Below are 12,590 nucleotides of genomic sequence, written 5' to 3'. Positions count from 1 at the left end.
TTAGTTTGTCAGAATGTCACAAACTATAAAATCATAAATGTATTTAAAAGTTAAATCCAAACGTAATAACATTTTGATGTAAATAATAAGATACTTGGAGAATGTAAAATGTTTCCACAAAATGGAACAACATGGAAAAGAATAAGATTATTTCACTGTTTCCATTAAATAAACAGATCAATAATAATGTTTGAGTCAAACACATTAACAGTTAATGGAGCAGAATGTACAGACAGTTGCAATCTCCCTATTGACATGATGTCTTTATTTAAATGAACAGTCCTGCAGTGAAACATGAGCAGATCAACGTTCAGCTGAGTTGTTTTCATCAGAAACAGGAAACTGGACGACCACAGAGCTTCTGTTAACAGATTCACCGCAGGGTCCAAACAGACAGAGTCACACACACAACACAACACACACAACACACACTATCATCAACTAAAGTTAGAACTACAATATATCTCACTACAGTCTGAAACTTCATAGACCAAAGATGATTTGGATTTTTATTAAGTTACTGTTGTTAAAAATATATCATAATATATAAAAATGTAAATTCTAAACATAAAATAACTTTGAAATACATCAATACATCAAATTAATAAAATGCCCTCTTTGCTGTTCAACAGCCCACATTGTTTTATACATCTGATCCTCAATGACATAGTCCCTAACATTGTGTAAGGTCCTCGTAAACCACAATGTCCTCTAATTCATATAATGTCCTCTCTCTTTCTAAAGCCGTCCTCTCAGACCTAAAACTCATTCCAACCTGTGTGTGACAACCAGACAATTTGTCAGCACTTTACAAAAGTGTCCTTGGAATTCAGAGTGTCCTCATAGTCCACAATGTCAGCAGTTTCTGAAAATATCCCTCAAACAAATGTCTTTATGGTCTACAGTCCTCTGCATTAAAACATGTCCTCACATTCTGATAGTGTCCTAACTTTACAAACATGTCTCAGCTCTCAGCCTATTTCCATACACCTGCTGGTTAGGCTCAACTCAGTTTGACTCTTTACAAACACACATTTAACTTCCTATAAATTCTTCACAATAAATGTCTCTGGTTATTTTGTTATTTAAACACTTTTATAGTGAAGCAGCAAAAATCAGGAAGCGTTGGATTTTCTTCCGCAGTGACTTAACTTGACTCATATACAGCTGAAAGCAAACATGAAACAGTAAAATAAAGCAGAAAGAAGAAACAGGGACACTGCGTCTCTATACAGTAAAACTTTATACAATCATCTGATTTATTGCAGTGTTGCCAGAGGGGCGAAGGTCACCGTCACTCCATCTTTGCTTTGAATGACTAAACCTTTCAAAGATGGCTCTTTTGCAATCCTGATCACCTGTACCAATAACCTGTTTACCTGTAAAAAGTTCTAAACAGGTGTCTTTGAACATTAAACAACTTTCCCACTCCTTCTTGGAACGTGTTGCAGGCATCAAATTCAGTATAGTATGAAAACTAGAAAATTCCTAAAGCAATTTTGATTGTGCCTTGCTCTGGCCCGTGACACTGGCCCATACATTACTGACACTGCCGAGCAGTTTACAGTACAATGAGGGGAGACACCTGTGTTTAATTCGGCGCACGTGATCCACTAACAACCACGTATTTTAATGACAAATCTTGTTTTTTCCATCTATTGCCACGGTCTTCTCCCCACTGAAATAGTGAGGCTGGTAACGAGTTGATGTATGCATACAAAGTCGGCCAAAAAGTTAGCATTTATGTATTATATTGTTGTCAATTAACAAGAAGACTGTTGACATATGATGAGTTTTTCTTGTGTTTCTAAAGTTATGTGTTTTTATGTAAGCGCAAATAATTGTTAATGTAAGGTATTTCTTAAATGGAGTTTGGCATAATATTGTCCTGGGATAGCTGTGTGGGAAGCGCTTCATGGTTTTCTAATTAAAATGGCTAAAGTAACTAAATAAGTAATAACCACAATGATGGGACTAATAAGTATGTAGTTATAATAATAATAATTATGATAATAATAATAATAATAATAACAACAACAATAATAAGTAATGCTATCAATAATATGAATAAATAATATTTATATTAATAAATAATACATAATTAAGAAAGAAAACTATTCTTAATGTGCAGTCATAGGCAGTCACAACAGTCTGAGTTCTTTCTCACAAATGAATCTAACTTGATGTTTTATCACATTACTAAATCTGTATTACTTGTGTCAGGTGTAACAAGTTGAAATAGATGGCTAATTAAGAATTTCAGTGTCTTTTGTGACGTTTAATTAGCACAGTAATCCTTTTTCCTCTCTAGCTAGGGAGTGCTAAAACATTCTATACCTTGTTCTGTCTCGCTAGCTGGCCTAGAACATTAGTAGCTTATCCTCTCTAGCAAGCAAAGCATATTAATTAATTAGCTAGCCTTCTAATACCTTCTTCTACCTTCTAATTCTCTCTTTAGCTAGCTAGAGCTAGAAATAGTATATAAACACATTAACCAAAAAGCTAGCGCTAGTTGTGTGCTAATCGCTAGCAAAGCGCTAATCGCTAGCTAAGTGCTAGCTTTGGTTAATGTGTTTAACTAGGGTTATGGTTTCCTGAAAAGGAGTGCTAATGTAAATTAAAGAACAGCTCATAGTGTAGGGTAAAATATTTAAGGTGTATTGAACTTATTTTGTGTTAATATTAAAATCATTCAGCTTTAAATTGTTTGTTTGTTAGCCACCTGCTAATTATCTTTGAAGAGAGAAAATAGCGCCAGCTTCTATAATGTCTTGTCATTCTCTGTAGCTAGCTGTGTGTGTGTGTGTGTGTGTGTGTGTGTGTGTGTGTGTGTGTGAGCAGGCTTTGGTTGTCATGGCAATCAGGGAGCTCACAGCAGCTGCGCACGCTCTCTCTCTGTCTCTAACTCCTCAGAGAGACAGAAACATTTAAAAATGAATCCCCTCGAACCCATGGCCAGGAATCCACCTAAATGAAAACCGAAAAGACCGTGAGCTTGTCATCTTGTTGACTATAGCACTGCCGAGTTTCAGTGGCTAAAGTTAAAAATGTGACCTGGGCAGATTGAGAGAAAAGAGGTTCAACGAGCCTTTCAAGATTTGGCCTCTAAAATTAACATGGGAGTAGATGGGGCCGTGAGAGGGCGTTGCTGGCGCATCAGTGCGTTTCCCGCCAAAACTATTTGTCTGACAGTCTCAGCAGTAGTATCACTGCAATCCCAACGGATTTGCACTGCATGTCTTATCTATAAATTATTTCGGTAGAGGGAAATTTGTGGCCATGACAGCAGTTTACAAATTTATTTTTCAACAAATTTTTCTCTCTCCCCACACTCTAGCGATGATGTCACGCACCTGGCAGTTTTTTTCAGTTGGAGGTTCTCGCAATACACACCCATTCATTTTTTGGACCGCTTTTTGGCGATTTATCGGCAAACCGTTTGGCCTGGGGGCTCTTAGAAAAGTCAGAAGACTCTCGATTCGGCTCGAGCCGCACGTTTTGATACCTTTTTCGTGTACGTGCGAATAAAAAGCTCCGGGGAGAAGAAGCGCTCGCGAAAAACGTACGGAAGAATAAAATATTATTATAATAAGCCCGAGGAAGAGTAGTATTGTGCTTGCTTTGCAAGGCACACAATTAAGTTTATCAGTTTGTACATTAAACATCTTAAAAAAGTCTTGGAGCTGCTTTCTCAATTGAATATGGGTGGGGAGCGATCAGGAAATCATTGCACTCTGGAAGACTTTCAAACCAGATTCCAAAAGATTTTTGTAAAACATGGAAAACATTTATATTTTATATTTTAAATGTATGTTATTAATAGTCCTGTGAACGTTCAGCTGAGTTGTTTTCATCAGAAATGGGAAACTGGACGACCACAGAGCTTCTGTTAACAGATTCACCGCAGGGTCCAAACAGACAGACACACACACACAACACAATAAGCACAAATACACACTATCATCAACTAAAATAGAACTACAATATATCTCACTACAGTGTTTAGGAAGAGAAAAGATTGATTTTACATTGTATTTATGTTGATGAACATGCTTTCTAACAACATTGTTTAAAAATGTCCTCACTTCATTTTCCAAAATGTCCCTAAAAATAAAATCAATAAAACATCATTACCTCGTCTGCGTCTGATTGGCTGTTGTGGGTGACACAATATTTTGACATCACTGTATGTGATGTCATCTGTGATGTCATCGCCTCCCCCCCCTGCAGCTGCTGAAACAAACCAACAAGAACATTTTTATCTCAACTTTTATCTTTACACTGAGGAGAGAACAGGAATATAATTAATGAGAATCCTAATGGACGACTGACTGAAGGAAACAGTCTTAACTTTGATTATCTGTAGACTCAGTTCTGAAATACCAACAGTAAAATGTCATTTTAAATGTGAACTGTAGGACATGGTTGTCTTTTTGTGTCTGAGTCTAACCTTATGTTTCCTCTGGGTGCATTGTCTCACCAGTAGAACCAGTAGAACCACTACAACCAGTAGAACCACACCAGAGAATAATAGGAGGAAGAGAGTAGGAAGAGAGGGAGGAATAGAGGCAGGAAGAGAGGCAGGAAGAGAGGGGTAGCAAAAGTAGAGGGGGTGTAGGAGGAGATGTAGTGGTGGGTTTCCCCACAATGAACAGGAAATCATAATTAAAGCACAGAAATAAAATAAAATGTAAAACACATTGAGTGGTTTGACTGTTCAGAAAGTAATAAGATTAAATAAAGAAAGTGAAGTTGCTCCTGTTAGTTCTGATCCTCTTTTTCTACTGAAACATTTGACCCAGCTTGGTTTATGGAAATCACATATCAAACGGTTATGTAGCTGTTGAACGCTGACTTTCTCTGCTGGCTGTAACGTTAGAAAGGTTGACACATTGTGAACAATCACTGCTGTCCTTGTTAGTATGGCAGTAGAGTTATCTTTGTAACCTCCTCACCTGTGACAGTGATCCAGCTGGGTGGAGACTCTCCATGACTGCCAATGTGACACTTGTAGAGGCCTTCATCAGACCTGGAAACATGGTGGATGGTCATGTGACCTGTAGGCTCAGTCCTGATGAGGGAGCCATCTTTATGGAAAGCAGCTGTGAGGTTGGAGGGAGGGGTGTCTGTTTTACAGTGCAGAGAAACATCATCTCCCTCCATCACAGGGAGGACAGGACTAAGCAGGATCACTGGTCCACCTGAACACAGAGACAGACTACAGCATTTCATCCATTTACACACAGCTTCATCAACACTTAACTCCACCGTCTGATCTTTTACCAGTGACACTGATGTTGATGGTGTTACTGGTCGCTCCTCTTGGGACTCACACACCAGTAAACTCCACTGTCCCATGTGGCGGTGAAGCTGGATGGTACAAGAAGAACCAGCTGGTTCTCCCCAGCCAGCTCCACACTGAGTCCTGGTGTCTCTGGTTGTGTTCCTCCTCAGTGTCCATCCAGCAGAGCTGTCGCCCTCCCAGCTCAGAGAACAGAGTCTTCTTCAAACATCTGAGAGCTGCTGGGACTCACAGTCAGAGCCGCTGGAGGGAGAGACAGAGAGATGCAGTTAGGAGAGAGAGAGAATCTCTCACTGCTGAACTGATGTCTGAGTTTCAGAGAAGATTTTTGAAATCAAACTTCGAGAGGATCTGATGACATATCAGACACCCTCTCCACATTTAAGAGTAGGCTTGGGCGCCCGGTTAGTTCAGTCGGTAGAACTGGCGGCCCAGGGTTCAAATTTGACCCATGGCCCTTTGCTCGTGTCATCCCCCTCTCCCTAACCCCCTTTCCTGTCTGTCTTCACTATCCCTATCAAAACAGCAAGGCACAAAAGGCCAAATAAATAACTTTAAAAAAAAGAGTAGGCCAGACATTCCTCCTTGATAGAGTTTATAGTTAGGGCTGGATCAGGTGAGTCCTGAACCATCCCTTAGTTATGCTGCTATAAGCCTAGACTATCGGGGATTTTCCATGGTGCACTGAGCTCCTCTCTTTCTCTCTCTTTCTGCACTCATTCATGTCCCATTAATGCATGTTACTAACTTCACTTCTTCCCCCGGAGTTCTTGTGCTTTCCCATCTCGCAGGTTCTCATGGATCCTGGTGGAGCCTCCTGCCATGCTCACTACTATTAGTGTAGTTGTTAATACACTAATATAATTCCCCCCCAAATCCCCGAGGCGACCAGAAGGATCTGTCCTAGGTTTCGCCTTTAACAGGCAGTGTTTCCTGCCCTTTGTCTCCAAGGTCTTGCTCATGGTGGTACTGTTGGGTCTCTGTAAATAATGTTAGGAAGGAGTTCGGTCTAGACCTGCTCTATTTGAAAAGTGTCCTGGAGATAATTTATGTTATGAACATAAAAATATATTAAATAAAACTGAATTGATCTGAAATTCAGTGATTTATTATCATTTGCAAACACTAACTGTTAGAGAAATAACCTTCCAGCTGTCACAGAAGAAGTTCACTAACCTTGGTTTGTAGGGCGGCTCAGCAAAGGGAGGTCAGAACTAAAGAGAAACAACACTTTAGTTTTTACTGAACAGAAAAACAACCACACATTGATATTAGATAATAATGGAAACAGCCGATTATGTAACTGAGGACGATCTATGGTCAGAAACTGAATATAATATTAGAGGTATGTTTTGATTTGTGTATAATCAGCCATAATAATAATTGTTATAAATATTGTAGGAAATTCGGATACCTAAACATTGTTTTAAAAATATATTTTTGGGGCTTTCTTAAGCCTTCATCTGATAGGACAGGTGAAGAAAGACGGGAAGGTGGGGAGGATATGCAGCAAAGGACCGTAGGTGGGAAAATCGGGGCAGTCAGTGGTAAGGACTCAGCTTACATGGGACACATACTCTACCAGGTGAACTAACATGCACCCCAGTAAGTACACATTGTTAACAACTGAAGATAACTTGCACATGTCTGTGTTATTGTGTGTTCTTTGCTGCTGTATCTGGTATCCTGTATATTGTCTGTTACTGCCTGGCTTTCTGTTCCCTGTCTTCTGAGCATCTTGCTTTTGCTTTGTCTGTCAGGGCACTTTATAAACCAGAGGGTAGTCTGTTGAAGACCAGCATGGACTATGTTACAGAGTGTGGACTGGTAGCTGGAGAGGTGCCAAAATAGCCCCCGGGCAAGGCACTGACCCCCAGCTTGGAGTAGTGCTTTGTGGCACTACTGCCTGTCTATCGGTGTGTAGCTAAAATATCAATGACACAGGGTAAACGCATTAAAAGGTAGATTTTTACGCACCCAGCAGCCACTGTAAAGATGATTCCTCCATTTTAGATCTTGGGCTATCTGAGATCAGTACATTAGAGTTCTCAGCAGTCACACTGTGTAAAGCCCACCTCCTTCCTCTTTGTGTATCAGTGTCAGGGGTTTTCTCTCTGCTGTTAGCAGGAGTCAGGCTTTCTTGTAATTAATGGCCTACAAACATCCATGCTAACCTCGAATGTCAGTAACAGCAGCTCACATTGGGGTTCACCTGGACCGGTCACACTCACAGCCAGAGGGCGGACACAGACTGAGTGGTCAGACGGAGTCACACCTTTTTGGCCTGTGGTGCAAAAACCTGCATGTATTTGGACCCTGAAACCTTTCACAGACACAAGGATAACACGTCAACCTCCACACAAAAAGATTCAAAGCTCAGGTCCTGTAACTATGGTAAACAAAAGAGAAGGGGACAACAGCTATGCTGTGATAGCTATATGGCTGACGCAATTGCTGCACCCTTTGTCTTCCATCTATACGTGTGAAGGATATAGCTGTTTCAACCATGAAGACAACATGTCGTCAGTGGCCAAGCTGTAATCTTCTGTGCTCCCTATCCCAGAGAAGTTTATGAACTCTGTGTTGGGAAGAAGTAGGCGTGGACACATCGTCATCCGCCTCGCTCCAGAACTATTACAATACTGAAGCAATCTTCGATTTACAGTTTGGCGGGAAATTTTGATTCCATTGTGTCTTCCCAAATGACTAGAAAGGGGCTTACTTTCATTTTCAGATTTCTATGGCACAGATTAAGGTTACTGATCATCTGCCTCTGGTAGTTAGTCGTGGGTTGTCCTGGAGATTTTTGTGGCCTCAAATAACCCTCCTCTCGTTGATGTTTGAGGATTTTACAGACCACACTCTGGTATTTCAAGGAAATCAGCAATGTTGGCTTGTTTGTGTCCATCCTGTCGGAGTGCACTCTTTGGGTATTGCCAGTTGCATCTGACGAGGCATATCTGGGGAACTTCTATGTCAAATTTGCTTGAAAATTATACAGCTTTACTCCTTAAAACGTAGACTTACTGTATACAAGCTTTAAGCAGGGGAAAGGACAACACAGCGAATGTCTTGCCTTTTATAGTGCCAAACGATCGTTTAAATTGAATTTCTTCACCTGGGTAACTGGGACCCAGTATGGAATCACTGCACCTGGTCAAAGGGGATTATTGATGTATATAAATAGTAATAAAAAGAGGAATGTGTCTGAAAAGTAAATTATTCCAATTTTATGTGTAGCCAGGTGAACATGGGTTACACAGGGGTTTTCCCCTTAACAAGTGCTTTGCAGTTTGCTTTGTGGGATTAGTACTGCAGTAGCGTTGTTTCTTCCCTCAAGGGGCATTGTTATGCTATGGGCAGCGGAAAAGGGAAATCGCGTGTGAGAGCATAGTTTTTCGCCGAGACACCAGAAACAAGGAAGTGGCAGCTCCAGGAGGTGACTGACTGCCGTGATCTGTAAATGAGTTTGTGTGCGTACCCCCGCCACGCTGAGGGCAACACTGAACAGCGGGGTTAGCATGAGTAATGATAAAAGCACATGTATAAACAGAATTATCTCATTTCAATGTATGCTGACTGATTCAATAAGCTATGTCCATTTGTATGTTTTCTGCCTAATTTAGAGGGGAGATATATGCGTGTTGAATTCCAGGTGTGTGTCTTGGAACACAGGCTGCACACTGGAGTGAAAAGGAATAATTATACCAATAAATTGTTTCTGAATTGTAAGAATGTATAAATGAAGAGAATATTTTGTATTGAATGTATTTTTATATTTCTCATGGAATTGAAGTATTTTATGTTGAAGTGACTATGAGTTACGTGGCGCAACAAATGTACTTAACAAATGTTTTATTTTCTTTATTTAGAGAGGTGCCACTACCGTTGTCTAGAGTTAGCTAATGTCTGAAGTTCAGTTTAATGAAGTAAATGAAGCTGTATGAGTTTGAGCCTGGTAGCTGTAGCTGGGGGTAGTCTACATACACCATTGTTCATCAACTGCTAAGGAGAACTGTTAAAGCAGATGATTGTTGCCAGACAAGGAATAGGGAAAGTTATCATTCCGTTTTGTTATATCTGTCCTAAATCCTCAAGATACAATATTAATGCTGTTCTTTATTAAGCTCAGTCGGGAATAAAAGAACCCACAAAAATAATTTTTCGATTTGTGTACGGTCCTCATCATTCTTGACCAGGCCACATATGGGCAACAGTGTAGTAAAGCTCTGCCAGGTGAGCTCATTTTAACCTGTAACAATGAATAGAAAGTAATTCATTTGTTTATGAAAAAATCTTTGACAACAAGTTTGATTTCTCACTGTTTAATTGCTAGCAAACAATTGTTTATAAAAGTGTTATTATATATAGTGATTGGCTGATATTTAAAACCTGGTTTGTCCCATTTAACATGAACATCACATCAGAGTAAGGAAGGGGTTCTTGGTGTTTTGAAATTAAATGTTTCTTCAGTATTTTACTTGCAACAAAATGTCTTCTTCATAGAACAAAATCCACAATCCACAACAGGTCTGTGAAAAGTAACACATGAAGTGATTTTCAGATGCTTTTCCTGGCAATCTACCAAAAGTGACTGTGTGACTTTTTACTCTATAGAAATATTATCTACATAAAGTAGTTTGTTATATGACAACCCCAGTTTTCATTCAGCCAAGTATCTTGTATGAGAAATAAATGTTTGGCACTTGAAACAACACTGTGGCTCAGACCTTTGCTGCAGTGCAGGAGGAGGCGTGGGGGAGAATGTCAGCTGTGTTGACGCCTAATGCATCACATACAATGAACAGCAACAGCCACGTGGAGCGAGCCACACGTGTCACTGAACGGTAAACAAGCTCCACCTCCTCACAGCTCTGTCTGACCATCGACAGCATGGATCCACCAGTGGCAGACCGGCCGGAGCAGGTTGTGGATTTATGCGGCACAGAAAAGGATTCTGACTAGAACCTTACTGACAGACTTCCTTTCTTAGATTTGCTTCCACTGAATCAGTAAGTTGTCTCCACTGTATGTTTATGGGGTATGGATATTATCCAATGGGGGTTCTATGTGTTATGTCTGTGTAACATTTGAATCAGAATCAGCTTTATTGGCCAAGTCTGTGTTCATGTACAGGGAATGACTCTTGGTATACTGAGACGGGCTAGGAACCAAAACAACAAAGCTGATGAACATTAAACTGCTAGGCATTATGTACGGCGACCCGGAGTGGCCATAGAGACAATATAAAATGCTATTGCAGGTGGACAAGGTAGAAGTTGTTCCTAAGTTTTGATGAATCTGGTTTAGAGTACAGATCCAGAACAACAGACTGTTGAACACATAGTGGACTGTCATCACACAACTACTGCACATGTGAATATTGGCACCGTGCGTAAAGACGCACATTACCTCATCCAACAGCACTGTGCTATCCCCTAAATAGTTCAGTGTGTTACAGGTCAATCATGCTTTAATGTTGGACCTTTACTCATTGTTTTTGGGCGGATACGTCTTCAGGACAGAAGGTTGTATAATTATTGTTGTCTGGCACGTTACTGTTGATGGTTCTAGTTCATTTAGTCCTTACATTGGTGTTTGGCATCTCAGCGCCATTAATGTGTAACATTATGTGGTTGGATCCATACAGTATGATTTTAAAGTGTCATTTACATTGCAGTCCCTATTTATACTACTATATATATATTGACAGTGCATGATGATGTACACATAATAAATAAGTTGCACTGTAACTCCCATGGTGCACATAAGTGGATGTTTTTGTACTACTGACACTGTGAGTCTGTTGTTAACTGTTGGTCAGAGTGATGGATTGAAACTGGAACAGGTTGTGTTCAGGGTCAGATGGATCTGCAGGGATGTTTCCTGACTCTGGACCAGTACAGGTCCTGAATGGAGGACACACAGGTTGGCTCCAATGATCCTCTCAGCAGTCCTGACTGTCCCCTGTAGTCTGTTCCCTGTCCTGTTGGACCGTTCCAAACCAGACAGTGATGGCTGGAAGAGAGAACAGACTGATTGATGGCGGTGTCGAACTGGATCAGCAGTTCCTGAGGCAGGTTGAGCCACCTGAGCTGGAACAGGTAGCACATCCTCTGCTGGGGCCTTGTTGGATGAGTGGTGTCTGTGTTGGACTCCCACTTAAGGTCCTGGGAGATTGTGGATCACAAGCCTTGAAGGTTTCACTGCAGACACAGGCTGTGGAGTATGATGATGGGGGGCAGAGTTGGGGGGCTCCTTCTAAAGTCCACTGTCATCTCCACAGTTTGTTGATCTCCAGCTTGTTCTGACCACAGCAGAGGGCCAGCTGTTCAGGTTATAGGTGCCATCTTAGCTTTGCTATGTTCTATATTAGGAGGCTGATCTTGTCAAACAGTGTCAGTCTGAGTCCAGCAGAGGGCCATGTTCACTGTGCGCTGGTTCATATGAATGCGCGATGTTGAGATTATTGTTGCTCACCGCTGAATGGTTATATTTGTGCGTTATGTAGATATGAATAGGATGGAGAATCATGCTGAATCAAGATTTTCATGTATAGTAACGAAGTAGATGTACTGCTTTACACTCATTACTTAAGTAGTTTTTGAGGATCTGTACTTACTTGAGTTTCTTTTAATCAAGACTTACTTTTACTCTACTACATTTAAAAGTTAAAACATATACTTTTACTCCATTACCTTGACGTTTGCCACCTCTTTTCAATTGTTATAAATTAAAAATAGAAATATAATGAATCATCAAAGGATTACGGGGAAGGGGCGTGTCTGAGAGGACGAGAAGAACAACGTACGGTACTCTCGAGAAGATTAGAGGTAAGGGATGCGCGGGCGGCGGAGATCAACATCACTACCTCTGCAAACGTTGATGAAGAAGACGCTACCACACTGACAGCATCTCCTTCAGTAGAAGACAACAGTCACCCGCTGTGGTCATGTATTTAAAAGGAGTTGTATTCTTAACCAGACACAAGGCACCTTATTTAGTTGTGTTCTTGAGGCAGACAGACGCTAAATTTATAGTTATGTTCTCAGGCAGACACGAGACACTCCCACTCACTCTACATGTTTGCTCAGGTGTTTTTTTGTTTTTGTTTCATCATACCACATATTTCACTCACCTGAAAGTGAAATAAAGAGAACAAGGGAGAACCATTTTTATACTTTGTACTTTACTTGTACTTTGTACTTTTGATACTTGAGCATATTTTTCACAAGATACGGTACTTTTGATACTGAAGTACATTTAATGTGAGCTACGAAGACTTTTA

General features: G+C 40.5%; 1 pseudogene; it reads right to left on the bottom strand.

The window, feature by feature from the left end:
• Positions 1-4,917: 4,917 nt before the first annotated feature.
• On the bottom strand, positions 4,918-11,415 carry LOC127360597 (uncharacterized; annotated as a pseudogene).
• Between the last annotated feature and the right edge of the window lie 1,175 nt (positions 11,416-12,590).

This window comes from Dicentrarchus labrax, unplaced genomic scaffold (genome assembly GCF_905237075.1).
Source record: "Dicentrarchus labrax unplaced genomic scaffold, dlabrax2021, whole genome shotgun sequence".
NCBI lineage: Eukaryota > Metazoa > Chordata > Actinopteri > Moronidae > Dicentrarchus > Dicentrarchus labrax.
Note: the sequence above shows the minus strand (reverse complement) of the source record. Positions and strands in the feature narration are given on the sequence as shown.